General features: G+C 48.9%; 1 protein-coding gene across 4 annotated transcripts in view; it reads right to left on the reverse strand.

Annotated features, from left to right (window-relative positions):
* The window catches only part of map3k13 (mitogen-activated protein kinase kinase kinase 13), a 147822-nt gene that overhangs the window by 106927 nt on the left and 13902 nt on the right, over window positions 1-26993 (reverse strand). Inside the window, exon 1 of one of the 4 annotated variants that reach the window (XM_069934012.1) lies at window positions 8062-8479. The exons of 2 other annotated variants lie outside the window; for them this stretch is intronic. The gene's annotated coding sequence lies outside the window, so the exon portion shown is untranslated. Of the gene's footprint in view, window positions 1-7861; window positions 8037-8061; window positions 8480-26993 lie in introns of those variants that run through there. One more of the 4 variants, XM_069934013.1, reaches the window with a different exon arrangement.

The raw sequence follows: 26993 nt of genomic DNA on the forward strand, positions 1-26993 counted from the left end.
CACAGCCCGTGGGAAGAAGCTATTTCCCAGCCTGACAGTCCTGATTTTGATGCTTCTGTACCCCCATCCTGCTGGTAGTTGATCAGAGATCCTGTGTTATGGATGGAGGACTTCTACAATTCTTTGAGCCCTATTTAAGCAACACTCCAGGTAGATGCTGTCAATAGAGGTCAAGGAGTCTTCAGTGATATTCCTATCCATTTTGATGATCCTCTTTTTGGCTTCTGGTCTGATGCTTTGCAGCTAATGTCCCACACAGTGATGCAGCCAGACTGGACACTCTCAGCTGTGCTCCTGTAAAATATTATCAAGAGGGGAGATGGTAGCCTTGCCCTCCTCAGCCTCCTTAAGAAGTGCAGGCACTGCAGCACCTTCCTGACTAATAAGGAGGTGTTATGGGCCCAGGATAGGTCACCTGCTATTGTCAAGTTTATTGTCATCTGATTGCACAAGTACAATCTGATGAAACAGCGTTCTCTGGTCCTTGGTGTAAACAACAGACATACAACCAGACGTAACAAACATACAGACAAAGAATACATATGCAGGATAAGTACTTCATCTATACAAATGAATAAATAAGTATTGTTTCATAAATATGAGAGTCTCAGATGGTTAGTGTGAGCTAACCTTTGGTCATTCAGTGTCCTCACTGCCTGTGGGAAGAAGCTGTTCCCTATCCTGGTGGTGCTGGCTCTGATATTCCTGTATCTCTTCCCTGACGGGAGCAGCTGAAAGATACTTTGTGCAGGATGAAAGGGGTCCTCAATGTTTTGTGCACCCTCTTCAGACAACGATCCATGTAGATCACATCGATAGGGAGGAGGGAGACTCCAATGATCCTCTTTGCCACTCTTATGGTCCTGATCTATTTCTCTGCAGTAACCGTACCACACTGTGATGCAGCTGGCCAGGAAGCTCTCGATAGAGCTCCTGTCGAAGGTGACATAATGGTGGCCAGTAGCCTTGCCTGCTTCAGCCTTCTCAGGAAGTGCAGTCACTACTGTGCCTTCCTGACAAGGGAGGAGGTGTTGAATGTCCACAATAGGTCACTAGTTAAGTGAATTCCAAGGAATTTGGTGCTCTTCACTCTCTCTACTACAGTTGTTGATGTATAGTGGAGGATGGTCATTCCTGGTCCTCCTGATGTCCACAATCATCTCCCTCATCTTGTCCATGTTGAGACTCAGGTTGTGACTCTCAAACCATTTCACGAGATGTTTCACCTCTTCTCTGTAGAGCGACTCATCATTGTTGCTGATGAGGTCAACAACTGTTGTTTCATCTGCAAACTTGATGACCCTGTTGGAGCTGGATCTGGCGATGCAGTCGTGGGTCAGTAGCATGAACAGGAGCACATAGCTCTGAAGTGCGCCAGTGCTCAGCATGACCGTGCTCGACATTCTGCTGATGACCTGAACAGACTATGGTCTTTAAATTTTTTAGACGTACAGCAAAGAACAGGCCATTTCGGCCCATGAGCTCGTGCTGCCCAATTACACCCAAAATGACCTACAACCCCCAGTACATTTTGAACGGTGGGAAGAAACTAGAGCACCCAGAGAAAACCCACGCAGACACAGGGAGAACGTAGAACCTCCTTACAGACCATGCAGGATTCCAATCCTGGTCCCGATCGCTGGCGCTGTAACAGCACTACACTAACCACCATTCCGTTAGGAAGTCCAGAATCCAGTTACAGAGAAGAGTGTTGAGTCACAGGGAGGACAGCTTCTCCACCAGCCTCTGGGGAATGATCACATTAAACGCCGATAAGCAGCAGCCTGGCTTAAGAGGCATCGTTCTCCAGGTGGGTCAGAATGGAGCGAAGGGACAAGGCTATATGCGCACCAAGGAACTTTGTGCTCTCCATGGTAGAACCATTGATGTGTAACAGCATTCAATCCTTAATGAATCAATAGCATCAGCTACCCCAAGGATTCTTATGGGGCCCAAAAATAGGACCTTTTATCGTGTCCCGAGGATTCTTGTTTTGCTGTTCACATTGCTGATGACTTTTTGACACCCTAAATTAAATTCCCAACTCTCCCCACCCCCTCATTCAACTTCTGTATCCCTGGGACTTGATCTTGCCTATTGTTTAATATATGTTTATTCATTTTTTTCAGAACTGGGCTTTCCTGCCCTTGCAAGATTCAAGACTCCTTTATTATCATGTAATACAGAACATGTAATATTAAATGAGATTGCCCTCTGCCCACCGTAAGGTTGACAAAGAGTTCCCATTATTGTTGCCTGGCGCCCCTTACAGTATGAGTGGAAGTCCCTTCAGAGTCACTGAGTGTCCGTGGATTCTCCTCCAGTGCTTCCGTGGCCTGGGTAAGGAAATACCTTCTTGAACTGGTGAAGGCGCTGTTTGGGAAGCAGGTTCCCAGGATTTGGGACATCCAGCGATACGTTTCCGAACATCAGGATGGGCCGTGATTTGAAGGGAGACCTGCAGGGGAGTAGCTGGGGTGAGCAGTGGCAGTGCTGCTACCCACTGTGGCCCCCGTACCCTCGTGCTGAAAGGACGGTGGTCGTGTCCCAGATGGTGCAGACCTTCCAGAGCGTTTTCACAGCCAAACACACCTTGTAGGTGTTCGAAAGGGTTGCATCCCACCACCACCTGGTGGGGACAGGTCTATCACTATTGATCACTGAGCGATAGAACGTTGGACACTGCTGATTACAGATTTGTCATGGTACAATGCTGGGAGACAGGTGTCACTGCATAACCGGCTGCAGACTATGTCAGGGTCTTGCACGAGGGACTGTAAAATGGCAATTAGTTACGGTTGCTTCACTGACAATTTGCTGAGTTTTTAAAGTGGCATATCACACATTACCTCTCACACTCAAATCTTGCCGAAATACCTCAACAAATGTTATAACAAAATTGAAATGTCTATCATTTCTATATTTGACCTGTGTAGTCTCACTGTGACTGGCCATTTCCTACATTAAAGCTACATTAGAGCCTCTGAGTAATTTGGCAATGCTATTGCACATTAGTGATTAGAACTAGTGTGGCAGGAGGTTTGCTGAGCTGTGTTAAAATCTCTGGCCACTTCCATAACCCTCATTATATATCTTGCACAGAACCTCAGGATAACAGGCAAGCAAGCCGAAGTGAATGTGGCCATTAAAGATCGCAAGTTCATCAAGTAGGACAGGCAGGGACAAGTCAGGAGCAGAAGTCACACACACTTACTGCATCTATTCTAATGCACGGCTGAAAGGCAAGAGGACGAATCCCTCTGAGCAGAAAGCCCTGCAAAAGATAGTGGACATCGTGGGCAAAACACTCGCACCACCAGGTTCAGAAATAGTTGCTACCCGTCCACCATCAGACTTCTCAATGAGGGCTCTTACTTTGCGCATTATTTAGAACTGAATTATTTATTTTCCGTATTGCACTGTTTGTTCACATTTCTCTCTTTTGTCAACGTATCTTTCTTGAGTACAGTTTTTTGCACTATTGATCAGTAAAAATCTTGCCTGCCTTGAAGGAAGAAGGATCTCAGGGTGTATGTGATGAGATGTATGCCTTCTGACAATAAATCTGAACGTTGAACTCAGGGCAGGAGATTCTGATATTACAGCCATATCAGAAACACGGCTGAGAGAGAGGTACAACTAGCAACTCAGTGTTCCAGGGCACAGATGCACAGGTAGACTAGAGGTGGAAGTTAGCAAGATGGTGCTTCATTTTCGTTCATGAAGAAGATCAGCAGAACTGAGAGAGGATACAGGAGGGACTGCTTTCTGAGTCCCTGAGGGTGGAACAGGGAATGAGCACTTTGATGGGGTTGTGGTTGTATTATAGATCACATCCCCCCTCCAACAGTCAGCAGGGATTAGAGGAGCAAATGTGTCAGGAAGTCAGACAGCTGTGGGAATAACCTGGTCGTTACAGTAGGTGACCCTCATGCCGACTGAGATTCTCACAGTTCAAAGGGCTTGGATGGGGTGGAGTTTGTTTTTATTGGTGTCAAGAGAATTTTCTCATGGCCAGACTAGACAGGGCAAACACTGGACCTCCACTTGGGAAATGTAGTGGGGCAAAAGACTCAGGTTTCAGTAGGAGAGCACTTTGGGGTCAGCGACTAAATTTCATTGGTTATAAAACAGTTATGGAAAAAGGTGGGACTGGTCCGTCCTGAAAATGGGCCAAGGCAAACTTCGACGGGATTGGTCAGGACCTTGCAACAGGTAAGGGAATGCCTGACAAGTGGGAAGTGCTTAAAAGTGTGTGATAGGAAAGTATTTTCCTATCAGGGTGAAGGCAAGGCTGGCAAGATTAGGGAATTTTGGATGACCATAGATACTCACAATAAGAGGGGGTGTAAAAGATGCCTCTGGCAGGTAAAGTCAAGGAGAATACCAAGAGATTTTACAAGAATGCTTAAGGCAAAAGAGTAACAAACCAACCTTAAAGACCAATGAAGTTATCTACATGGAATTGAGTGGTCCTAAACATGCGTTTTGCATCTGTATTTACCACTGAGAAACATGGAGGCTCGAGAACTCAATTCAAGGAAGTAAATAGCGAAGAGAGTCCACGTTACAGAAGAGAAGGTGTTGGAAGTCTCAAAGGTGCCACCATCGGGGGAAAAGTACAGGAGTCTAAAGACGAGCATTCAGTGGCACAAGGACAGCTTCTTCCCCACTGCCATCAGATTCCTGAATAATCGATGAACCAAAGACACGGCCTTACTTTTCATGCTCTATTATTTTAATATATATTGTAGTTGTAAGATGGCTCATAATATGAATGTTTGCACTGTGATGTGTTTCCAAAAAACACCGAATTTCTTGACTCGTTCACAGCAATAAATTCTGATTCTGAAGTCTCAGAAGGTACTGTACAGGTGCAAATCTTTCGTCCTTCTTCCCAAGTCACTACTTTTGTTAATGTCGTGTAGGACACATGACACCTCTTCAGCAACTTTTAGTACAGGGACAATTACATGAAATTAAATGTAAATTCAGCTAATTCTATCAACTCAGATGCGACCCAAGATTTTGGGGATCGAATCCATGTTTCCCTCTGCTTTCCTCCATTCTCTCAGCTTGTTCTCACCCCGCTAAATTAACGTACTTTCCAGCCGACTGGCCTTGATTCACCAATGAAACACAAGATCTACTGGAATTGTATGGGATCGGTGAGAAGCGGGGAGGGAGGTAGCGGGTTAGGCAGCATTCATGAGAGACATCGCTCCAGGTCGGGATGATGAGGGTACCCTCCCCCCCCCAACCTGAAACTGGGATTTCTTTCCACGGGTGCTGCCTGCCCCACTGTGTCCCTCCTTCCCCTTTGTGGTTTTATTTACATCTGTTACTTGCAGTTTTCTAATTCTGCGAAGGCCAGAGATGAAATCCGCCCTTCTCATAACACACAGAGTGGCACGAATGTTCCCTTGCTTCTCCTTTCTCGAATCGCAATGGTGGCTGGAGGGAAAAGGCCATGCTCTAAACTATGGAAATTCCAAGCTCCTGATCTGCTCACAGAGGATTGGCCCCTAATTCATCCTCCATTTGGGTTCATCCTGAATGTTTCATTGGATGATGGTCCTGGACTCCTGCTGTCTTTGTATCCCACATGCAGCCTCCATTCGGGGTCATGCAAGAGTTAAAGGACATGAACGTTGTATGTGAATGCTCCTGGCGTGGAGAGTGGAACATTAATGACGATTCCTGCTTTTACCAGCCATCCAGGAACTTGAGGGTTGTGAGCCAGTCTGGCTCTGATTCCATCACCGCGTTCTTTCTGAGCGCGCAGTATCGCTGAACACCGATGGAAACACCGGGAGGGCTTCCCAAAGTCATCAAAATCTAGACCGTAGAGAACGTCATCCAAACACAAATTCACACACTCCACCATAGTGCAGGCCCTTCAGCCCACTATGTTGTGCCAACCTATGTCCTACTCCACTACAATCTAACCCTATGCTACCTGTAGCCCGTACCCTCAATCTCAGAAGTGACCCCAGATAAAGGTTGCAAGGAAAGTCCAGGGGATTCAAGTTACCTCCTTGTGCGCGCACACACGCACACCACTTGCAAACATGAGCACTGCACCTGCCACATCCACAATACATAATTGCATTTGATCTGAGACAGTGTTGGACTCTGCAATCCATGAACTTTTAAGAGCTGAACACCCCTCTCACACACATAGTTCCACACCAAGTACTGAAAATTAGCAATGAAAGATAGGAGACGAGGCTGGCAGGGAGTTCCGACTGTTTTTAAATACAATGCTCAAAAATACAAGGTCCCACCAGAATGCAGAATCTTTAGGCTTAATAACACTAAATAGTACATGCCCATGGCAGAGGTGTGGGGCGCAAACACGGTTGGTGGCAATGTGGGGCATGAACACGGTCGGCAGCGGTGGACCCTGTGGAACGGGATCACGGTCGGTGACAGCATGGGATGGGAAAGTGGACCCTGAGGAGACAACATTCTATGCTGCTCAGATAGAAGACACACCAGCTAACATCCAGCCACAGCCGGCACACAGGGCATTATTCCACACCTGTGCCAGTCAAGGGGCAACCACTCCCTCAAATAAAACATGCATGTGAACAGCTACACAAAGACTGCTCGCCTCCCCCACAGCACACATCTGAGGACCTTCTCCCTCCCGCATTTCAAGCTCATACACATCAGACCCATATTTAAAGTCCCGGCACAGGACCACTTGGCAGGCATTAACCCTCTCTTCGCTATGCTGGCACAAACATGGCTTTGATCTAATTTATAAAGGCACGAGGTATTTATATCTGAGGGTAAAAGGCGTAAATACAAGGGGGTGCATAATAGGGGAGATTCAGGGAGGAGGGGGGAGAGCGTGGGTGGGGGGGCGAGTGCAGAGGGGGAGAGCATGGGGGGGGAGATTGCACGGGGGAGTGAGAGAGCGCGGGGGGAGTGGGAGAGCGCGGGGGGAGTGGGAGAGCGCGGGGGGAGTGGGAGAGCGCGGGGGGAGTGGGAGAGCGCGGGGGGAGTGGGAGAGCGCGGGGGGAGTGGGAGAGCGCGGGGGGAGTGGGAGAGCGCGGGGGGAGTGGGAGAGCGCGGGGGGAGTGGGAGAGCGCGGGGGGAGTGGGAGAGCGCGGGGGGAGTGGGAGAGCGCGGGGGGGGGGAGTGGGAGAGCGCGGGGGTGGGAGTGGGAGAGGGTGGGGGGAGTGAGAGAGCGGGGGAGGAGTGGGAGAGCGCAGGGGGGGAGTTGAGCGGGAGAGCGCCGGGGGGGAGTGGAGCGGGAGAGCGCCGGGGGGGAGTGGAGCAGGAGAGCGCCGGGGGGGAGTGGAGCGGGAGAGTGCCGGGGGGGAGTGGAGCGGGAGAGCGCCGGGGGGGAGTGGAGCGGGAGAGCGCCGGGGGGGAGTGGAGCGGGAGAGCGCCGGGGGGGGAGTGAAGTGGCAGAGCGCCGGGGGGGGGAGTGGAGCAGGAGTGCGCCAGGAGGGGGGGTAGAGTGGGAGAGCACCGGGAGGGGGGAGTGCCAGACGGGGGCAAAGAGGGGTGGGTGGGATAGAGCGGGGAGGGAGGGAAGTGGGAGAGAGAGAGGGGGTGGGATAGGAAAGAGGTGGGGAAGAGAGAGGGGGAGGGAGGGAGAGAAGAGAGATGGGGAGAGGGGGATGGAGGGAGAGAAGAGAGGTGGGGAGAGAGAGGGAGGGAGGGAAAGAGGTGGGAGAGAGCAGAAGGGAGTGAGGGGGAGGGAGAAAGGTGGGAGGGGGAGAGAAAGGTGGGAGGGAGAGGGGGAAGGGGAGGGAGGGAGAGAGAGTGAGGGAGGGGGAGAGGAAAAAGTGGGAGGGAGAGAGAGGGGGGAGGGCGAGGGAGGAGAACCGGGGGAGAGGAGCACCTTCTCCACGATCTGTGCCACCGTATGGACGTGCCGCTGGTCGTTGCCGGGGCCAGCCGTTCAGCACCATGTTGGTAGTCAGCTCCGCGGCCTCGCTGCGCTCACTGTCACAGCGTAGCGGCGCACCGTCCTCCGCATCAAGGCAGCCGCCCGACTCAGAGCCGGGGCTCGGGCGGGAGGCGGATGAAGCCGTCACTTACTCTGCAGGGACCTCATCCTTCCTTCCACCGATGCCCATCCCGGAGCAGGAGGAAGGATGCGGGAGAAAGCAGCCGGGATGATGGAAGGCCAGACGGGAACCTCCCACCCAATCCCGCAGCCCAGAGGGCGCTGACGTCACGATTCATGAATGGGTGGACGATGTTGACGTCACGATTCATGAATGGGGAGACAGTGTTGACGTCACAGTTCATGAATGGGTCTACAGAGGTGTTGTGGAACTGGGGGAAGGGGCGTGGGACGGGGAAAAGGGGCAATGAAAAGTGGCAGGGGAAAGGGGGCAGGAGGAAAGGGAAAAGGTGCGGGGGAACGGGGAAGAGGGGAGAGGGAACGGGGCGGTGAATGGGTAAAAGCAGGCGGGGAAACGGGAAGGAGAGGGAGAGCAGGAGAGAAGTGGTGGAGGGGGTGTGGGAGAGGAGGTGGCGGGGGGACGGGTAGGAGGGGAGACGGGGTAGATGGGTGAGGGAGGGGAGAGGGGGTAGATGGGTGAGGGAAGGGGAGAGGGGGTAGATGGGTGAGGGAAGGGGAGGGGATGTGGAGGGGACGGGGAAGGAGGAGTGACGGGGTAGATGGGTGAGGGAAGGGGTGGGGGATGTGGAGGGGGAGGGAGGGGGGGAGGGAGGGGTGGGGGGACAAAGGGTAGGGGGACAAAGGGTAGGGGGGGAAGAGAGGGGTCGGAGGGGACAGGGGGTGGGGAGGGAGGGAGGGAGGGGTGGGGGGGAGGGAGGGAGGGAGGGGTGGGGGGGAGGGAGGGGTGGGGAGGACGGGGGGGAGGGAGGGGTGGGGGGACGGGGGAGGGAGGGAGGGGTGGGGGGACGGGGGAGGGAGGGAGGGGTGGGGGGACGGGGGAGGGAGGGACGGGGGAGGGAGGGAGGGGTGGGGGGACGGGGGAGGGAGGGAGGGGTGGGGGGACGGGGGAGGGAGGGGTGGGGGGACGGGGGAGGGAGGGAGGGGTGGGGGGACGGGGGAGGGAGGGAGGGGTGGGGGGACGGGGGAGGGAGGGAGGGGTGGGGGGACGGGGGAGGGAGGGAGGGGTGGGGGGATGGGGGAGGGAGGGGTGGGGGGACGGGGGAGGGAGGGAGGGGTGGGGGGACGGGGGAGGGAGGGGTGGGGGGACGGGGGAGGGAGGGAGGGGTGGGGGGACGGGGAGGGGGGACAGTGAAGGGAGGAGGGTGGGGGACAGTGAAGGGTGGGGGACAGTGAAGGGTGGGGGACAGTGAAGGGTGGGGGACAGTGAAGGGTGGGGGACAGTGAAGGGTGGGGGACAGTGAAGGGTGGGGGACAGTGAAGGGTGGGGGACAGTGAAGGGTGGGGGACAGTGAAGGGTGGGGGACAGTGAAGGGTGGGGGACAGTGAAGGGTGGGGGACAGTGAAGGGTGGGGGACAGTGAAGGGTGGGGGACAGTGAAGGGTGGGGGACAGTGAAGGGTGGGGGACAGTGAAGGGAAGAGGGTGGGGGACAGAGGAGGGGGAGGGTGGGGGGACAGAGGAGGGGGAGGGTGGGGGGACAGAGGAGGGGGAGGGTGGGGAGGGGGATGGGGATGGAGGCCTGAGTGAAGGGGGAACCGGACGATGGGGTACAGTTAGGGGTTGGGATGGGGGCGGGGTGTGGGAGGGGAGTAAAGAGGGGCGTGGGTAGGGGAGGGATGGAGATGAGAGTGGGAAGTTGAGAGAGGGTTGGGTATAGAAAGGGGGAGGGTGGGAGGGGAAGTGCAGAATGGTGGGGAAGGGAAGGGAAAGGGTGAGAGGGAGAAAAAGGGAGAGAGGAAGAAAAGGGGAGAGAGGAAGAAAAGGGGAGAGAGGGAGGGGAAGAGGAGAGAGGGAGGGGAAGAGGAGAGAGGGAGGGGGAGGCATAGGGGAGAGGGAGTGAAGGCAGAGGGGAGAAAGGGAGTTAGGGGAGGTTAAGGGTTTGGTGGAGGGAACAGAGGGAGGAGGAGGAGGGAGAGGGAGGGGATGTGTGAGCGGGAAAGAATGGAGGGTGTATATTACACAGAGTTGGTGAGTGTGTGGAACAGGCTGCTGTAGGAGGTGGTTGAAGCAAGAACTACTGCAACCTTCAAGAAACATTTGAACAGATCCATGGACAGGATGGGTGGGATATGGGCCAAACACAGGCAGGTGGGACTCGTGAGGATGGGATTTATGAGGGTGTGACAGTTTGGGCCAATGCACCTGTTTCCACACTGTGTGACAACTACCATTGAGTGAGAAACAGGAGCAACGTGACTACCATAGTTTTCAGAGTATCTTTTAATTGCTATACAAAGGCTCATTTTCCATCCCCTTTCGGAATCAGAATCTGAATTAATTGTCATGAACAAGTCATAAAATTAGTTGTTTTTGCCAAGGCATCACAGTCCAAACATTCATATAAATCAAAATAGTGCATGAAAAGTCAAAGTAAGGCAGTGTCCTTGGTTAATTGATTATTCAGGAATCTGATGGCAGCAGGGAAGAAGCTTTCCTTATGCCACTGAGTGCACATCTTTACCCGATGGTAGCAGAGTGAAGAGGGCATGGCCTGGGTGGTGGGGGTCTTTGAGGAGAGACGCTGCTTTCTTAAGACAATGCCTCGTGTAGATGTCCTTGATGGAGTGAAGTCTGGTGCCTGTGATGTCGCAAGTGAGTTAACAACCCTCTGGAGTTTATTCTTGTCCTGAGCATTGGCACCTCCATACCAGACAGTGATGCAACCAGTCAGAATGAGTGCAAGGTTGTTGTCATTACACCATTTAACGAGCTGATCTATCTCCCTCCTGTACGCTTCCTCATTGCTGTTTGTGATAGCATTGGAATTGTGCCTGGCCACACAGTCATTGGGTGTGTAATGAGTAGAGTAGTGGGCTAAGCACACATCCTTGGGTTGCGCCTGTGTTGATGAACAGTGAGGAGATTATGTTGTTTACAATTCATACTGACTGTGATCTTCCGATGAGAAAGTCAAGGATCCAGTTATGTTTGGGAGTGGGGGGGGGGGGGGGGGGGAGAGAAAGGAGGGGTGCAGAGGCCCAGGGTTTGGAGCTTGTTGGCCAGCACAGAAGGAATAATGGTGTTGAAGGTTGAGCTGTAGTCGATGAAGAGCAGCCACGTGTGTTATTTTTGCACTGATCCAGAGCTGAGTGGAGAGCCAGTGATATTATGTCTTCTGTGAAGCGATTGTAACAATAGGTGTATTGCAGTGGGTCCAGTCCTTTGTTTGGTATGTGTTATATGGCCATGACCAACCTCTCAAAGCATTTCATCACAGTAGATATTAGTGCTACTGCAATAGTCGTTGAGGCAGCTCACGCTACTCTCCTTTTGAAGCTGATGGGAACCTCTGACTGTAGCAGTGAGAGGTTGAAAATGCCCATGAACACTCAGGCTGGTTGGTTGGCACAGATTTTCAGTACTCTACCAGGTCCACCATCAGAGCCTGATCCCTTCCAGGGTTCACCCTCTTGAATGATGTTTTGACATCAACCTCAGAGACAGATACCACAGGGTCCTCAGCCTTTGCAGGGATTCTTGTAGGGACCGTTGGGCTCTCCTTCTCAAAGCATAGGTGTTCAGCTCATCGGGTAGTGAAGCATTGCAGCCATCTATGGTGTTCGCCCTTTCTTTGTCGGCTGTAGTGGCCTACACTCCCTGCCAGAGCTGGCATTTATCTGTCACTAGCTCTGACTTCCTCCAGAATTTCTTCTTTGTTGCTGAGATAGCCTTCAGCAGGTCATACCTGGTCTTCTAGTAGAGGTCTGGATCACTGGTCTTAAATGCCCTTGATCTTGCCCTCAGCAGGTTGCAATTCCTCTGATTCATCCAAGACTTCTGGTTGGGAACACCTGGTATGTGCACACACTCCTCCATGCAGGGCTTGATGAAGTCGGTGACATGTTGCATATTCATTCAAGTCTAAGGATGTCCTTGAATATGTTCCAGTCCACTGATTCAAAGCAGCCCTGCAGACGCCCCTCCACCTCCCTACACCACACTTTCGCCATCTTCTCTACTGGTCCTGTGGTCCTCAGTCTCTGCACGTACATCGGGAGCAGAAGTACAGTCAGGTGATCAGACCCCTTCTGCACTTGGGACTGAGATGTCCTTGTCAGATATGAGTTCCAGCCAGTTTTTGCTTTCAGGGGCTCCTTCGAATTCTTGCCGTGTTTCCCTTTAATCTGGAAAGGTCCTGGCTCTGGGCAGGGGCCTTCCTCAATCAGTGGTCAGAACCCAAGCCCTGCGAGGTCAGGCTCTAGTCACCATGGCAGGTCCAGGATGCGGACAAGCAGCCCCATTTCACCCATCGTGGATGTTGACTTCATCCCTCCCAAGGGATGCAGTCCTACCTTTGTAGTGGAGACATTAAACTGCAGCTCCCACTGACTTCCTGAGCGCAGCCTTAACATGAAACCCAAATACTGTAGGTGCTTCGTCGTTCACCATTGACAACAAGGTCATTTGAGCTCTGATCACAGCACACAAGTGGTTTCACACTGCTTCGTCGTTCACCATTGACAACAAGGTCATTTGAGCTCTGATCACAGCACACAAGTGGTTTCACACAGCCTCTTTCAACAGCAGAATGTCATAGTATGTTTCCTTGGGTGGACCTTGGATTCTGCTGAAGTTCATTTTCCAATAAGAGTTACAAAACAGAGGCTTAGATCAAGTTTATAATTGCTCTGCAGCAAGAACTCCCTAACCGTAGTGTGTCCATATATAGTGATGACATCCTCTGCTTCTGATTGATTGATGTAACTACATACATATATCCCACATCTCTGAAGAAAATTTGGGCGACAGCATTACCCGCATTGGGAAGGCGGCAGCTGGAATACTGGGTGCTTCGATCTCTGTACTTCAGGAATGTTGGAGAAGGGTGATTACTCAGATGAAAGGATAGTCTAATGAGGAAGGGCTGAGCAGGCCCACCCACATGCATACAAGGTGGCCCCGTTATAACACAATTATTGGGGGCCATAAAATCTCATTGCGAATAAAGCACTGAATTGGCATTTCAATAAATTGTTGTTACTATTGAAATTAATTTGACCCCCCTCCTGCCCGGGAGCTCGACATCTCTGCTCCTGCCCAGGATCATTTGCTTGCTTAATTTACCCTTGTATCAGCAACAGCAGATTTTGGGGGGTGGGGGGTGGGGGGGGGGTGGAGGCTGGAACTAATCTCCCATGGATACGGAGGGCCTACTGTAATCAGCGTGAGTCCAATGACTCATTGTGTTATAGGCGAATTCATGTTAAACTGGGACAAGTAAAATCGGGGTTTCACTGTACTCAGCGCAGGACATCACAGGCAAAGCCCACTCCACCATTAGGAATATCTACATGGAACACTACTGTTGGAGAGAGCAGCAGCAATCATCAAGGATCCACACCACCCAGCACGCGTCTGTTCTCGCTGCTACCATCAGGACGTATAGGGAGCCACAAGAGTCGTACCTCGAGTTTCAGGAATAGTTGCTACCCCTCCACCATCGAGTTCTAAATAACATAAGAAATAGGACCAAGAGGAGGCCATCTGGCCTATTGAGCCAAGCTCTACTATGGCTGATCTGATGATGGGCTCATTTCCATCTACCTGTCTTTTCTCCATTCCCCTTAATTCCCCTGCTATTTAAAAATCTATCCACCCTTGTATTAAATATATTTACTGAGATTGCCTCCTTGGGCAGCAAATTCCACAGATTCACCAACTTCTGGGAAAAGCAGTTCCTCCTCATCTCTGTCCTAAACCTACATCCTGAATCTTGAGGCTATGCCCCCTAGTTCTGGTCTCCCCCACCAATGGAAACAACTTACTTGCCTCTATCTTTTATACTTTTACACAAGATCCCCTCTCATTCTTCTAAATTTCAGTAAGTACAGCCCCAGACAACTCAATCTCTCCTCATAGGCTAACCCTTCCATCCTGGGAATCAACCTGGTGAACTTCCTCTGCACTGCCTCCAAAGCCAGTACATCCTTCCTCAAGTAAGGAGACCAAACTGCATGCAATACTCCAGATGCAGCCTCACCTGTACCTTGTACAGTTGCAGCAGAACCTCCCTGCTCCTAAACTCAAACCCTCCAGCAATGAAGGCCAACATTTCATTTACCTGCTTGATACCCTGCTGTTCCTGCAAACCTACTTTTTGCGATTAATGCACAAGCACTCCCAATTCCTTCCGCATGGCAGCATGCTGTAATTGCTTGTCACTGACATAGTAATTTGATCTTCCAATTTTCCTTTCAAAGTGAATAACCTCACATTTACCAACATTGTTCTTCGTCTGCCAGACCCTTGCCCACTCACTCAACCTATCTATAGTTCTCTGCAGACTCTCAGTATCATCTGCACAATTTGCTTTTCCACACAAATTAGTGTAATCAGCAAACTTGGATACACTGCTCTCTGTCCTCTCTTCCAGATCGTTTATGTATATCGTGACCAGTTGTGGGCCCAGCAACGACCCTTGCATTAAAGAACAAACTCGATCAGAGACCCATATTTTGCTCATTATTTGTTACAGAATATTTATACCTACACCTGCATTTCCACAGTCAGTTGGATTCCAGTCTTTCTTAAAGCACAGTTTACAGTTACCAGTATAGAGATTACTAAGCCTGATCCACAGGAGGAAAAAAAATGCAATAAAGTGCACAAGAGTCTTTAAATAAGTCTCTGAGTTTTTAGTTGAGGAGTCTGATGGTGGAGGGTAGCAGCTGTTCCTGAACCTGGTGGTGGGAGTCTTATAGCACCTACACCTCTTTCCTGATGGCAGCAGCGAGAACAGAGCGTGTCCTAGGCGATGTGGATCCTTGATAATTGTTGCTGCTCTCCGACAACAGTGTTCCCTGTAGATGTTCTCAATAGTTGGGAGGGTTTCGCCTGTGATGTCCTGGGCTGTGTCCACTACCTTTTGCAGGGCTTTACGTTCAGGGGTATTGGTGACCCCGTACCAGACCGTGGTGCAGCCAGTAACACACTTTCCACCACACATCTGTAGAAATTTGCCAAGGTTTCCAATGTCATATCGAACCCCCACAAACTCCTTAGGAAGTAGAGCTGTTTTCTTCCCACTGGTGTGTTGGATCCAGGAAAGATCCTCCAAGATAGTGACTCCCAAGAACTTAAATGTGCTCGCCCTCTCCACCTCTGATCCCCCAATGATCTTCTGTGACTGATGAATATTGGTTAACGCTGCTGTAAAGGCAGCAATCGATCCACCTTCCAACTTTACTGGTATGTCTGTGGCTGTAATAATTTTATCCTTGGGGCTCTTCCAACATGATTTCCCTTATGAAGTGTATGCCCTCTAACACTATAGATGTGGGCCAGTTTACCAAGGTCTCATTGCTGAGATCTCCTCGCTCAGTATTCTGTTGACATGAACTCTTTCACTCAGTGGAAACGTCCTTCTTCACCCCTTTCTTGCCTCCTTTTTTTTTTAAATTTTTTATTTTTCACACCATAAATCACATTAGCCATGATATACACTATTTCTTTTTCACACATATACAGTGACTTTTTCTCCCCCCCACCCTTTCCTCCCAAACCACCCCCCCACCCCCCCCCCCTCATCCATTTTAGGTATACAATCTAGGTTGCATTAAGCCAGTCAGACAATGTTGTCATTCAACAAAATTACACCAGAAATTCTACTGAGTCCATTCTTTTCTTTCCTTCTCCTTCCATCAACTTAGGTACTGTTTGTCCCCGGTAGGTTTTCGCTATTGTATTTAATGTAAGGCTCCTATACTTGCTCGAATATTTCAATATTATTTCTTAACCTATCTGTTATTTTTTCTAATGGAATACATTTATTCATTTAAATTTAGTAGTTTCTTCCTTTTAATTTGGTTATGTATTCCATTAATATTTAAAGACATATAGTTCAGCGTAGCCCTTTTATATTTTGTTTATCTTCTCTTTCTGTTTTTCCATCATTACCTTTCCTCCTTTTCCATTTCTGTTTTCTTATTTTCAACTCTTTATAAGACAACATTCCTACAACATCCAACATTTTCCTTATTCTCCTATTTCTATCTTATTTATCCCCAATCTCCCCTTCACCTCCTGAGTTGTCCTTTATCCCTTGTCGGACAACCACATCTCCCCTCTCCATTTGGATTTGCGAATCCACTCGCAAGCGTCAACTGATTTTGCAGTGACCGCTATTTCCCCCCACCCCGCCTCCCCCAGAAAAGATTTCACTTTTCATATGTCACAAAGGTCACTCTTTTAATTCCCTCCTTATTCTCTCTATTCCATTACCTTCCCTTATTAATTCTTGTCTATACTATCTATATTTTCCTCTAAGTACAGATACATTTATGTATGCTCATTGTCTCTATTCACTCTTATACCTCTTTACCCGCATACATATCAATCGTGATCATTTTTACTCTCATTACCCGTCTTCATCCCTCAGTCTATTTTTGTCTTTACCCACATACATATCAATCGTGATCATTTTAACTCTCATTACCCGTCTTCCTCCCTCAGTCTATTTTTGTAATTGTTCTGCAAATTTTCGTGCTTCTTCTGGATCCGAGAATAGTCTGTTTTGTTGTCCTGGAATAAATATTTTCAATACCGCTGGATGCTTTAGTATAAATTTATACCCTTTCTTCCATAAAATCGCCTTTGCTGTATTGAACTCTTTTCTCTTCTTTAGGAGTTCAAAACTTATATCTGGATAAATGAAGATTTTTTGCCCTTTATACTCCAGTGGTTTGTTGCCCTCTCTTACTTTTTCCATTGTCTTCTCCAGTACCTTTTCTCTTGTAGTATATCTTAGGAATTTTACTACAATAGATCTTGGTTTTTGTTGTGGTTGTGGTTTAGAGGCCAATACTCTATGTGCCCTTTCTATTTCCATTTCTTGCTGTAGTTCTGGACATCCTAGGGTCTTAGGGATCCACTCTTTTATAAACTCCCTCATATTCTTTCCTTCTTCATCTTCCTTAAGGCCCACTATCTTTATGTTATTTCTTCTGTTATGGTTTTCCATTGTATCTATTTTTTGAGCTAGTAGTTCTTGTGTCTCTTTAGTTTTTTTATTAGATTTCTCCAATTTCTTTTTTAAGTCTTCTACCTCCATTTCTGCTGCTACTGCCCGCTCTTCCATCTTGTCCATTTTCTTTCCCATTTCTGTTAAGGTCATCTCCATTTTATTTATTTTCTCTTCTGTGTTGTTTATTCTTTTTCTTAAATCCTTAAATTCCTGTGTTTGCCATTCTTTAAATGACTCCATGTATCCTTTAATAAGAGCAAGTATATCCTTTACCTTGCCTTTCTTTTCTTCTTCTATTTCTCTGTACTCTTCCTCTTCCTCTTCTTCTTCCTCTGGGTTGGCCATCTGTTGTTTCTTTGTTGCCCTTTCCTTCTCTTCTTTCTTGTTTCTATTGTCTTTTGTGGTCTCTTCTTGCTGCAGGTGTTCTGCAGCTGTCGTTGCCGGCTGTGGAGATCGACTCCCCAGCTGGTCCCCCCTCCCGTCGGTGTGTTTTTTTTCATTCGCATCGCGCATGCGCGATACTTCGCACATGCGCGGTTGCGCACTTTTACTCGGCTCTGCGAGCCATTTTTGTAGTCCATTATTTACCGACCTGAGGGAGCGGGTTTCTCTCTCCGCAGCGGGCCTCTTCGGACAGGTAAGGCCTTCACCTTTTTCCTCCTTTGTCTTCTCTTCCTCTCTTCTTACCGTTGCTTTCGATTTTTCTTTTTTTGTCGCCATCTTCTTTCCACCTTTATACTCACTTTTCTGTAACTTTTATTTCTGTGCCTTTGTGTTTTTCTTTGTTTTTCCCGACTTTTCTGGAGAGGGCTGGAGTTCACCGTCCGGCCACTACTCCATCACGTGACTCCTCCACCCCTTTCTTGCCTCCTGTTGCAATTGCTACCCCTTAACTTGCCCTCCGGTTTGGGCTGTGGGCAGAGACGATGATGCATTAACTGCCCTGCCAGAGGGGGAGAGTGGGTCCATACTGGACGTCATGAAATCAGCCAATCAGGTGTATTGTGAAGCTGGAATTAATTTGCTTCCTCCAGATTTCTTTCAGCACACTGACGATCTCTCTCCTGCCCTGCTGGCATCATGAAACAGAGAACATTAGATTGTGCAAAGCTCTCATACAACTGTGGTTCAATACTGGCTCCTAATTCTGCTGGTATTCCATGGGTGACTCAACTCTTCAAATGCTCTATGTTTCCAACTTCATTACCTTGTGGACGTGGTTCAAAGAATGCAAGGGATTTGTTCCTCCCCTTTGATACAAATCAACATGGACCTTTTAGAATGACCATTTCAGAGCTCATAACAGTGTCTCAAGTGGTCTTGTTCTGTATCATTGGTGAACTGTACACATGGACACAATTTGTTCCCCCTCTTTATCAATGTTTGCCCAACACACAGAATTCCTGCCAAAGGCCTGCATATTGTCCAGACGAATGTCATTGGCATGGAGCTCATCCACAATTTGTTTTCTGAGAACACTTGGATACGTGGCAAAAAATGAAAGTTTAGGGAATCCTGTTTAATAAATAATATTGAGGGTTCAGAACATAGAACATTAGAGCACCGTGCAGGCCCTTCAGCCCACAATGTTGTCCTATAATTTCCTGGTTTACTTTTGGAGCCTTTTTTAAACAACGGAACAACATGAGCTACCCTCCAATCCTCTGGAGATTTTAAATTTTTCTGACAGGGCCCCTGCAATTTCTACACTGGCCTCCCTCAAGATTTGACAGAATATCATGTCAGGCCCGGGGGTTTTATCTACCTTTATTTGCTGTAAGGCAGCAAGCACCTCCTCTCTTTAATCTCTATGCCACTACTGCTCGTTCCCCTTCCTTCCTTGTCCACTCTGCCAGTTTCCTGAGTAAATACTGATGCAAAAAAAATGTTTAAGATCTCCCCCATTATGTGAGGCTCCACACACAGTCGACCACTCTGATCCTCCAAGGGACCAATTTTGTCCCTTACTATCCTTTCACTCTTAATATACAGTACTTGTAGAAACCCTTCAGGTTGACCTTCACATTATTTGCCAAAGCAACCTTTTTGCTCCTTGTGGCCTCTACCTGATGTTGCTCTCTCTTCCTCTTTACCAGATTGCTAATATCCCTTGAAAACCAAGATTTCCTATGCCTGTTAACTTGGCCTTTAATCCTGACAGGAACTGCAAACCTTGCCACCAAATCTGTGGCTGATGGGAAATAATACAGGCAATAGTTGCTCCGCTGTTTGAAGTCAGGAGCCTCATGGACAATCCCAACAGCAACTGACCTGAACACTGAGCTCGGGGACAAAGACATTGGTGTCACGGCCTTGGGTGAAACAGAACAAGGCGCAAGGGGCACCTCCACCCACAAGGGCAGATCAGAATGAGCCAGGGAGCCATCTGTGCATCAAAGAGGAGCTCATCTGGTGCTGCAGTGACTGCCCCTGTGGAATTAGTTAATGCCTTAGTACCCTCCAACTCACTGACACAGAACCAATACACTAAAAGAACCAATACACTAAAATCATTAATGCATGTCCCACCAAACCCAAGGTGATCCTCCACTGACAAGATCCTGGATTGAACCTACCGATTCTCTGGCAACTCCGTCAGTCCCCTCTCCTGTCAAAATGTTTGGAATAACCGCCTCAGAACCTCCACCCTGACTCGTCAGAGGTCCTGCCAGCCACAATTCTGACCAATCACTTCACGAGAGTCTACCTTCACGGATCTGTGACTAGCACGGTTTAGCATGGCCACAATCCTTTCCGCCAGCTTTCTCAATGCCACTTCGCCTCTAATTTCCAGCAAACCTTCCATGGGAGTGGAACTAGTGGCAAACGGCGTTCCAGAACCGTAGTCACCCATCCTCGGCCACTAGGCTACAGACCGTGTCTGTGTTGGCACAGGAATATGCACTCAAGGCCAACCAGCACTGACTCATTTGCTGTGGCATCCAAGATGGGGCGGCACAGTTGGCGTAGTAGTTAACGCAATGCCTTTACAGCGCCAGCCATCGGGACCGGGTTCAAATACTGCGCTGTCTGTAAGGAGTTTGTACGCTCTCCCTGTGTCTGCATGGGTTTTCCATGGGGACTCTGAAGTTTCCTCCTACTGTTAAAAACATAATGAGGGTGTAGGTTAATTGGGTGTGAACTGGGTGGCACGGACTCATGGGCTGAAATGGCCTGTTACCGTGCTATAAGTCTAAATTTAATTTAAAAAATTAAATTGAAATTTAAAATTTATAAAAGAGAATGGGGATTACACACAGCCCCACCAGCATCCCACTCCAGGACTGCACTGCCCTGCAATAAATATTCAGGGGACATGGTGGACACTCCAACACCTGCAGCATGAATGCAGGGGTAGCAGGAGTGACTCACGGAGCTACAGGCCAGTGAGAGTAGGGGATAGGAGAGGTATGAATGCCAGGCTGAGGAGACATGCAGGAGGAAGGGATTCAAGACCTTGGACCATTGGGATCTCTTCTGGGGCCAAGGTGCCCTCTACAAGGAAGATAGTTTGTGCATCTGGAGTGGATCAATATTCTAGTGGTGAGACCCCAAGTCTCAGAACAAAAGAGAAAATTGTATGTTGAAGTTAAAATGAACACATCCAGCAGGCAGGGGACTCAGGGGCAAGACATGAGGTGAGAAAGCTCTGAGAGACAAACTGAATTTATTTTAGAACCCTGACAGATGAACCAGGGTATGAATCAACACGTGGGATTCTGAGATGGTAGCTTTACAGAAACATGGTTGAGGGAGAGGCAGTTAATACACAAGCGTGCTGGAGAAACTCACCAGGTTCCTGCACAATGTCCAAAGAAGCAAAGCTAGATAACCAACGTTTCAGGCCTGAGCCCTTCGTCGAAGGAGGGTCAGGACTAGCAGATGGTACAGGCATGGTGGAGGTGGGGAGGGGGGGTGTGAAGAGAGGAGGGGGAGTGCGACCTAGATGATGAGGGAGGATACGGCAGGACAGAGAGGATGTTGCTGGGGCAATGTCCTCTGAGGCCACACAGTTAGTGCCACACTGTTACAGCGCCAGCAACCCGAGTTCGAATCTGGCGCTGTCTGGAAAGAGTTTGCACGTTCTCCCCGTGTCTGTGTGGGTTTGCCCTGGGCTTCCTTCCACCCTTCAAAACGAACCAGGGGTTGTAGGTTGTAATTGGGCAGCATGGGCTTGTGGATCGGAAGGGTCTGTTACAGTGCTGTATGTCCAAACTAAAAATTTAAACAAGGGCTCTTTGATGGAATTGTACGAGAGGCGCCCCACCCAATAGTCAGCAGGAAGCAACTACGTAGGGAGATTATTGATAGTGACAGGAAGAGTATGGTGAGAATAGGAGGCGATTTCATGAATGAAGTTTATTGTTATATGCACAAGTCCAATGTACAAAAGTAACAAAGGTTTTACTTGCTGCAGCTTCCCAGGTAAACAGCACGTAGCAACAGTTAAAAAGTTATGGAAAAAGATAGGGATGGTCTATGCCCTAACTTTGGGCAAGGCCAATCTTGTTAGCATGTGGCAACAACTTTCCGATTGGTCAAAGTTGATGAGGTGAGGCTGTTCGTAGGTAAAATGGAGGCTAGAAAGAAGTAAGCTCTGAAAGGGGAGAGTTCTGGGGCAACCTGTGCCTGGTAAAGTGTGGGACAAGGCTGGTTGGAGGTTGGGAACCCTGGCTGATGAAGGGACATTGAGGCTCCGGTCAGGAAAAAGAGAAGACATATGTCAAGTAGGAACGATTACAAGGGATTTACAAGTACTTTGAAGAAGGAAATGAGAAGGACAAAAAGCGGGTGGGATATCCTTGGCAGATAAGATAAAGGAGATTTTGAAGGAGGTCTAAAATTAAGAGCCAAACAGTAAGGGAGAGAATAGGTGTCATTAAAGATCAGTGTGGTGATGTATGTGGAACACAGGAAATGAGCAATATCTTAATGTACTACTCACTTCCAAAGGGACCTGGGAGTCCTCGTACCTATCGCGGCAACAGGTCTACGGCAGATGCCATCTCACTGGCCCTACACAAAGCCCTGGAAGATCTGGATAGCAAAGATGCATTAATCAAGATGCTTTTTAGTGACTACAGTTCGGCATTTAACACCATCAACCCCTCAAAAGGATCAGCAAACTCCAAGACTGTGCAATTGGATCATGGATTTCCTCACTCCAGACCACAATCAGTGAGGATCGGTAAAAACCTCTCCTCCACAATCTCCATCAATACCGGAGCACCACAGGGCTGTGTTCTTAGCCCCCTGCTCTACTCACTTTACACCTATGACTGTGTAACTCGGAACGACAATAACACCATCTACAAATTTGCCAACGATACCACAGTGGTGGGTTGTATAAAGGAAGGGATGAGTCAGTATACAGGAGTGACATTGAAAACTTAGCTGAATGGTGCACCAACAACAACCTCGCATTCAGTGTCACCAAAACTAAAGAGCTGATTGTTGACTTCAGGAAGGGAAAACTAGAGGTGTACAATCCAGTGATCCTTGGGGGATCAGAGAGTAGATCAGTCACCATCTCGGAGAATCTTTCCTGGACCCAACACACTAATGACATCGTGAAGAAAGCAGGTCTGAGCCTCGACTTCCTCAGGAGTTTGCGGATGTTTGGTGTAACATCAGAAATCCTGGAAAATTTCTACAGATGTGTGGTGCAAAGTGCGCTGTCCAGCTGCAAGACTGTCTGGTATGGGGACACCAATAACACCCGAGTGTTAAGCCCTCCAAAAGGTAGTGGACACAGCCCAGGATATCACAGGCAAAACCCTCCCCACTATTGAGTACATCTACGGAGAACCCTGCTGTCGGAGAGCAGCAGCAATCATCAAAGACCCACACCAGGGAAGAGGTATAGGGGCCACAAGACTCTCACCACCAGCTTCAGGAACAGCTGCTACCCCTCCACTATCAGACTCCTCAATAATAAAGCCAGTCAGGGACTCATTTAAGGACTCTTACTTGTGCACTTTATTGATTTTTCTTTCACGGTATTGCATAGTTATTTATATTCGTAACCTGCTAACAGATTTTTTGATTTTTTACGCTGTTTACAGTTTATTTTTTCCACTACCAGTCAGTGGTAATTCTGCTGCGCCTCCAGGTAAAAGAATCTCAGAGTTGTATATGATGTACGTAGTCTGACAATAAATCTGAAATCTCAAGCCTTAAATTACCCAACAACCTTGCTTCCACGGCAGCCTGTGGCAATAAGTTCCACACTCATGGCCCTTGATTAAAGAAATTTCTCCGCATCTCTGTTTTAAATTGGTGCCCTTTTATCCTGAAATCGTGCCCCCTTGTCCTAGACTCCCCCACCTTGGGAAACAACCTTGCCACATCTACTCTGTCCAGGCCTTTCAGCATTTGAAATGCCTCCATGAGGTCACCCTCATCCTTCTGTACTCCAACAAGTACAGTCTAAGAGCCAATAATCGTTCCTCATATGCTAACCCTTTCATTCCTGGTATCATTCTAGAAAACCTTCTCAGAACCCTCTCCAACGTCAGCAAGTCTTTTCTCAAATAAGGCGCCCAAAACTGTACACAGTATTCCAAGTGAGGTCTCACCAGTGCTTTAGAATCTCAACACTACATCCCTGCTCTTGTATCCTCCAAAAATGAATGCCAACATTGCTTTCGCCTTCTTCACCACCGACTCAACCTGGAGGTTGACCTTTATGGTATCCTGCACGAGGACTCCCTTTGCACCTTGAAATTTAAAATTTTCTCCCCATCTAAATAATAGTCAGCCCGTCTATTTCTTCTACCAAAGTGCATGACTGCATACTTTCCATCATTGTATTTCATCTGCCATCCTTTTGCTCAATCTCCTAATCTATCCAAGTGTCTCTGCAGCCTTTAGTATCCTCAGCACTATCTTCCCGACCACCCAGTTTGGTGTCATCTGCAAATTTAGCCACAAAACAATCTATTCTATGATCCAAATAATTTACATACAATGTAAAAAGCAGCAGCCCCAACACTGACCCCTGCAGAGCACCACTGGTATCCGGAAAAGGATCCCTTTATTCCTACTCCTTCCTGCCGACCCATGCTAGAATCCCTCCTGTAATTCCACGTCCTCGTGTGTGGCACCTTGTCGAAAGCCTTTTGGAAGTCCAAATACACAACATCCACTGCATCTCCGTGTCTATCCTACTTGTGACCTCTTCAAAAAATTGCAATAGGTTTGTCAGACATGATTTTCCTTTAAGGAAACAAACCATGCTGACTTAGGTCTATCTTTTCACACACCTCCAGGTATTCTGTTACCTCATCCTTCACAATCGACTCCAACAGCTTCCCAACCACCGACCTCAGGTCTATAATTTCCTTTATGCCGCCTCGCTCCCTTCTTAAACATTTGTGATGCTCCAGTCCACCAGAACCAAGCCAGACTCCATTGATTCCTGGAAGATCAGAACCAATGCCTTCACATCTACCTCCTTCAGAACCTGAGGGTGCATTCGGTCTGGTCTGGGAGACTTATCTACCCTGAGGCCACTTAGCTTCCCAAGTACCTTCCCTCTCATCATCTTGACTGCACTCACTTCTCTTCCGAGAGAGCCAGGAGAGTCCAGTTTGCTTCTAATGTCTTCCACAGTGAAGACTGATCCAAAATATTCATTCAATTCCTCTGCCATCTCCTTGTCTCCCATTACAGATACTCAGCGCTGTTTTCTATCGGTCCTATGTCATCCTTGGCGACTTCAACGCTCGCTTCGGCAAAGACTCAGAAACCTGGCCAGGAATCCTGGGCAAGCATGGTGTCGGCAAGTGCAATGACAACGGGCGCCTCCTGTTGGAGCTCTGCGCAGAACAGCGGCTTGTCATTACAAACACCCTTTTTCAGTAGAGGGACAGCCTGAAGACTACCTGGATGCATCCCCGATCCAAACACTGGCACCTCCTGGACTACGTCCTGGTGTGAGAAAAAGACAAACGAGATGTGCTCCACACCAGGGTCATGCCCAGCGCGGAATGCCACACTGACCACCGGCTGGTTCGCTGCAAGCTCAACCTTCACTTCAAGCCAAAGTCCAGGAACAGTAAAGCACCCAGAAAGAGGTTCAATGTTGGAAACCTGCAGTCAGACGAAGTGAGAGGAAACTTCCAGGCAAACCTCAAAGCAAGGCTCGAGGATGCAATCCACCTCACGGACTCGTCCCCTGAAACCCTCTGGGATCAGCTGAAGACTACCATACTGCAATCCACTGAAGAGGTACTGGGCTTCTCCTCCAGAAAAAACAAGGACTGGTTCGACGAAAACAACCAGAAAATCCAGGAGCTGCTGGCAAAGAAGTGAGCTGCCCACCAGACTCATCTTGCAAAGCCGTCCTGGCCAGAGAAGAAACAAGCCTTCCGTCACGCATGCAGCCATCTTCAGCGCAAACTCCGGGAGATCCAAAATGAATGGTGGACTAGCCTCGCCAAACGAACCCAGCTCAGCGTGGACATTGGCATGTTCAGGGGTTTTAACGAGGCTCTAAAGGCTGTGTACGGCCCCTCACCCCAGGTCCAAAGCCCGCTGCGCAGCTCAGACGGCAAAGTCCTCCTCAGCGACAAGATCTCCATCCTCAACCGATGGTCAGAACACTTCCAATCTCTTTTCAGTGCCAACCGCTCAGTCCAAGAATCCGCCCTGCTCCAGCTCCCTCAACAGCCCCTAAGGCTAGAGCTGGATGAGGTCCTCACCCGGGAAGAGACATATAAGGCAATTGAACAACTGAAAAGTGGCAAAGCAGCAGGTATGGATGGAATCCCCCCAGAGGTCTGGAAGGCTGGCGGCAAAACTCTGCATGCCAAACTGCATGAGTTTTTCAAGCTCTGCTGGGACCAAGGAAAGCTGCCTCAGGACTTTCGTGATGCCATCATCATTACCCTGTACAAAAACAAAGGCGAGAAATCAGTCTGCTCAAACTACAGGGGAATCACGCTGCTCTCCATTGCAGGCAAAATCTTAACTAGGATTCTCCTAAATAGAATAATACCTAGTGTCGCCGAGAATGTTCTCCCAGAATCACAGTGTGGCTTTTGCGCAAACAGAGGAACTACTGACATGGACTTTGCCCTCAGACAGCTCCAAGAAAAGTGCAGAGAACAAAACAAAGGACTCTAGATCACCTTTGTTGACCTCACAAAAGCCTTTGAAACCGTGAGCAGGAAAGGGCTTTGGCAAATACTAGAGCGCATCGATGTCCCCCAAAGTTCCTCAACATGATTATCCAACTGCACGAAAACCAACAAGGTCGGGTCAGATACAGCAATGAGCTCTCTGAACCCTTCTCCGTTAACAATGGCGTGAAGCAAAGCTGCGTTCTCGCACCAACCCTCTTTTCAATCTTCTTCAGCATGATGTTGAAACAAGCCATGAAAGACCTCAACAATGAAGACGCTGTTTACATCCGGTACCGCACGGATGGCAGTCTCTTCAATCTGAGGCGTCTGCAAGCTCACACCAAGACACAAGAGCAACTTGTCCATGAACTGCTCTTTGCAGACGATGCCGCTTTAGTTGCCCATTCAGAGCCAGCTCTTCAGCGCTTGACATCCTGTCTTGCGGAAACTACCAAAATGTTTGGCCTGGAAGTCAGCCTGAAGAAAACTGAGGTCCTCCATCAGCCAGCTACCCAACATGACTACCAGCCCCCCCACATCTCCATCGGGCACACAAAACTCAAAACGGTCAACCAGTTTACCTATCTCGGCTGCACCATTTCATCGGATGCAAGGTTCGACAACGAGATAGACAACAGACTCGCCAAGGCAAATAGCGCCTTTGGAAGACTACACAAAAGAGTCTGGAAAAACAACCAACTGAAAAACCTCACAAAGATTAGCATATACAGAGCCGTTGTCATACCCACACTCCTGTTCGGCTCCGAATCATGGGTCCTCTACCGGCATCACCT

The sequence above is a fragment of the Narcine bancroftii genome, chromosome 4 (assembly GCF_036971445.1).
Source record: "Narcine bancroftii isolate sNarBan1 chromosome 4, sNarBan1.hap1, whole genome shotgun sequence".
Taxonomy (NCBI): domain Eukaryota; kingdom Metazoa; phylum Chordata; class Chondrichthyes; order Torpediniformes; family Narcinidae; genus Narcine; species Narcine bancroftii.